This window comes from Syngnathus acus, chromosome 8 (assembly GCF_901709675.1).
Source record: "Syngnathus acus chromosome 8, fSynAcu1.2, whole genome shotgun sequence".
NCBI lineage: Eukaryota > Metazoa > Chordata > Actinopteri > Syngnathiformes > Syngnathidae > Syngnathus > Syngnathus acus.
The window spans coordinates 1,217,977-1,222,339 of NC_051093.1; the positions used below are offsets into that span (position 1 = coordinate 1,217,977).

General features: G+C 42.4%; 1 long non-coding RNA gene across 1 annotated transcript; it reads right to left on the reverse strand.

Annotated features, from left to right (window-relative positions):
* Window positions 1-1,358: 1,358 nt before the first annotated feature.
* On the reverse strand, window positions 1,359-2,062 carry LOC119126175. Its single transcript, XR_005098604.1, has 3 exons — window positions 1,982-2,062; window positions 1,588-1,908; window positions 1,359-1,489 (listed from the first exon to the last, which is right to left on the reverse strand). It is a non-coding gene; the product is annotated as an uncharacterized LOC119126175 (long non-coding RNA).
* Between the last annotated feature and the right edge of the window lie 2,301 nt (window positions 2,063-4,363).

Genomic DNA, 4,363 nt, shown 5'->3' on the forward strand with positions numbered 1-4,363 from the left:
GCCTGTCGTGTGGCCTGTTTCGTTGTTACTGTGTCATTTAGCAGATAAGTAAGTGAGAGCAAAGCATAGATTGTTGTCTTTATTACGAGGTATGTGTAAGTGTCGTTTTTTCAACCTCAAAATTTCTTTGTTGGTACTGTTCACCAGCCTGCGACGCATTCCACCACGCAATGGAGTGACTATTTGTACAATAAGCTCTAAGCTCTCATCGGCCAGAAGCTCTGCATTTGATTGGGCTAAACGCTCAAGCATGTCTGTTACACTATCTCTGATAGAGTTTATGTCACTCGTTTGCTGGTAGATATGATATCATTACCACCCACTAACTCAACCTGAATCACATCACCTGGTTGTGCTCACCTATCCACCTCTTGCATAACATCATCTATTTTATCTTCAATCTGGAGGTAAAAGGTTGCAAAATCATTGATGTTCGCTTGCGATGGTATATTTAACTGGCGCCTTACCTCGACATGATTGAAATGCGGTCTATTGACTACAACAGAACCACCGTGCTGATCAGTTATTACGGAACCGCTGTTAGGTTGATGGGGCATGTGTTGAAACGCTGGTGTGCTGTCATCAATAACATCTATTTCATGATCAATTATAACAGAGCAGTTGTTAGGCTGAGGAATGTGCTGAAACGCTGGTGGAATGTCATCAGTTATTACAGAACCGCTGGTGTTGAAATGTTGGTGTGCTGTCATCAAGAACAGCTGGCGTGGAATCGACAGGCTTAACGGTCAACTGGTCAACCAAAGGCTGCGTATTTAGATTTTTGATCACGGCTAGCAATTGAACAGGAATATCAGGACTGATACGTCCGCTGCTATCATTAGCTTGGTTATTTAATTCCGCTATCATGTTTAGCAATTGTGACGGGATCGGTGTAGGACTCTGTCTACCTTCATTAAGACTTTGATTGTTCAGATCATCTATGACAACTTGTAAATGGGTAAGAATATCAGGACTGAGGGGGCTTTCTCCCCCGATACAGCATTGCTCACATTGTTGAGAGCCGTGAGCAGATCTGATATTTGACTCGTAGACGCTTCGGTTGATAGCAAATCAATATCGTTGTTAATGCTCAACAAATCTAGCTCAGGTGTATCACTTTGGTTTGTAACCGTTTCACAAAATGGTTGCAAATCTATTTCATCAATGTTTGTTAGGAAATCTGACTCCGCTGGCGAGAGGTTACAATGATCCATCATATTTCTGTTTTTAAAAAAAAACACAACAGAATAGAAATAAATAAAAACAGACCTACCTTGATTCAGCCAAATTTGTCAGGATGCGTATAACCCTAAAAGATTCTTGTAATCTACTTTTGTAGATACAATTACCACTGCACTTTACTGGACGCCTTCTATTCTTATTGTGATGACTCTCGCGTGCCGGTGTGGATGGCTCGTGTTGTAGACGGCTGCCGCCCTCCTCCTCCTCCTTCCTCTTTGAACCCCTCGCCCTGTGTCACGACGCTTAACTGGAAGTAGATATTTAAAATCAGTTAAACCGTTATAATACCAAAAATAGCTAGTCGAATGATAACATAGAAAGAGAAAAAAAATTAGAAGGGAATACCTCTAACTTTGTTTGTCGACTCATAAGGGTGGTTCACGCCTTCGTATGCAGATAAAGCGTCCGCCAATTCTGTGTCCGTGAATGCTTCCGGCTCCACCTCTATGTTCGTGACAACTTCCTGTCGGTCGGCGAGGGGCGTGAGTTGATTGGTCTCAATGGTAGCACGTGACTCTGATGCGATTGGTTCCGCTGGCTCTGATGCGGTTGGCTCTGCCGCCTCTGGTACTTCAAAATGTCGTCCAGAGACATCTACTAGAGTCTGTGTTTCGAAATCAGCTTGTGTCGGCGGCTTGTTTTTTCTAATGGCTGCGGCTACGAGATCTGTTACATACATAAAATAAATCACAAACTAATAGCATTTATATTAACTACCATAGATGAACGGCTGACTCACCGTAGTCTGATTGTGTTAGATAAACTCCACTAAAGTCGTCGTCAGAGTGCATGAACATCGGCAAAAACGATGATATCTGCATGACATTACATAAACATTACACCATGTTGTTAGGGTTTGCAGAATATCTTCATCGTATGATTATGTTGGAATGTAACCTGTAATAATTTACCTAGCTTGTCCTGTCTTAACAAAAGTAGTAGACCAAAGTGCTAAGATCTTTTCACCTGATTGACTAGCTGCAGAGGAAGCAATCAAAGTTGCTTTGTTTCCACAAAGTCGTAAAAGGCCCCCTGCTATGCTTTGATCAGCAGGGGAGCGGCTTCACCCCATCCTGTGTTCCCACACCCCCACTTTCAACCCCACTGTGTTTCTTCTCAATAAATATGCACCTGATGAGGCCTGAGTCAGACGTCATTCGACCATCGCTGTAAGCACAGCGACGAGTGAACTCTCCGCCTGCAGGTGTCTGAAACGACTATCTTGTCTCCAGTGTGGTTCTTGCAAAATAAGTTAGAGTGAGCACTACCCTAACACATGTTTTACAAATAACCCTAGTTTATTATAATAAACCTAATGTATTATTATTATTATTATTATTATTATTATTATACCGATAAAATAGTAACATTACCTACCTTTAACCATCTCGAAACAATATTTGGCGCACTCCGACTCCGCTGATCAGAGCTCATGCGCTGGCTTGTCATCTCAAAATGATCGATGGTCATCCGTCCCAAACTAACTTCAAACTTGGCGGAGAAAAGACCACGCCTATGGGGTCATGTGACGCGAGAACACTCTGCTATAGCTAATGATTGTGACAGCGCTTTAATGACTCGACTCTCGGAGACGACTACGACCCCACAAACTCAAACTATTGAACGGACCCCACTAACTATTGAATGTCAACTTAGGTGCACCAACATCCGGCTGCTATAATACATGCCCCATACATGTCCCCATCCAAGATGGCAACAGCAAGCCAAAATGGCGCCAGCCAACCAAGATGGCGCTGCCTCGGCTGGCACCGCCTCGGCTGGCACCATAGACATTAGCATATACATTAGCATAACAATACCCCATCCAAGATGGCGTCAGCCGAGATGCCGCCGTCTCGACTGGCGCCATCTTGGCGCCAGCTAGACTGGCACCAAACTCATTAGCATATACATTTGCATAACAGGAAATGCAATTCACGACTAAATATGGCTAAATATTGTTATCCAATATATCGACTGCAGTTTCACTTTTTTTTTTTTTTTAAATTTCACACCTGGGATCGAACCAAGTTTGAGTTTGAGTTTGAGTTTATTCACGCAATATCCAAGACATACAACATGAAACAACAAACAGTATTACGGATGCGTGAAAGGTCACCCCAAACAAGCTATTTAAAGCTTTTAATAGGGGGCCTGGTTTCCCATAAGTATCAGATATTGGCCAGATATCCTTACATTTTGGACAACATACAGATATATAATTAGATTGCTGGTTTGAGAAGTACCTTTGTTATTATTATTATTATTATTATTATTATTAACATTTATGTTATGACTTTGAAGGAATAGGGTCAAAAGACACAAAACCCGCCTAGCCACAATAACAGATACGCTGATATAAGATAATAACAGAGGTTGCTACAACTTCACGATTCAATATGTATTTCTGTGCACTGCAAAATAAATGTCTTTTGATATGTTGCCTAAATAGCTTAATGACCCTTAAGGAACTGTGTAATGCATGCCTGATGTTTTCTCTCTAAATCATGGACACGGCCAGAGTCGTCTTGACCGTTCAGTACTTGATTATATCTTGTGTTTTGACTAAACGTCATATGTCGCCTAATGCGGGACGCCAGCTTTTCGATTACTACTGAACGCTCTGCACAGAGGGAAATGTTTTGCCTAACAAAGAATAGATATGGTGGGAAGCATGATTAAACTAAGAATATAATGATGTGAGCAAAGACATGGAGTATCAAAAGAACTAACTTTGCATAGACAGGGAACAGTAATAGATTAATGATGTTACAGCCAAAAAGCTCACATAAATCCGTACAAAATGACAAAAGTGAAAGAATGAGGTACGACAGTATATGTGCAAGGATGGAGGAGAATGTTTACAGGAAGGTCACTCGGAGATAAAAACCAGCTGGTGCCAAAAGGAGACAGCCAAGGACTCGGCCAAAGATGATCACCAAGGCCGAAAGACGGGATGGAAGACAACAGCCCCCACACACACACCGAATCGTCCAGAACCAGCACCCACTCCCATGGAATCAAACTCTACTGCGAACTCGCCCCACCCCAACGACTCATCACCCATCAAACTCGCCCCACACCGGCCTGGGCAACTGAATATAAGCTCACCAAAGAACCT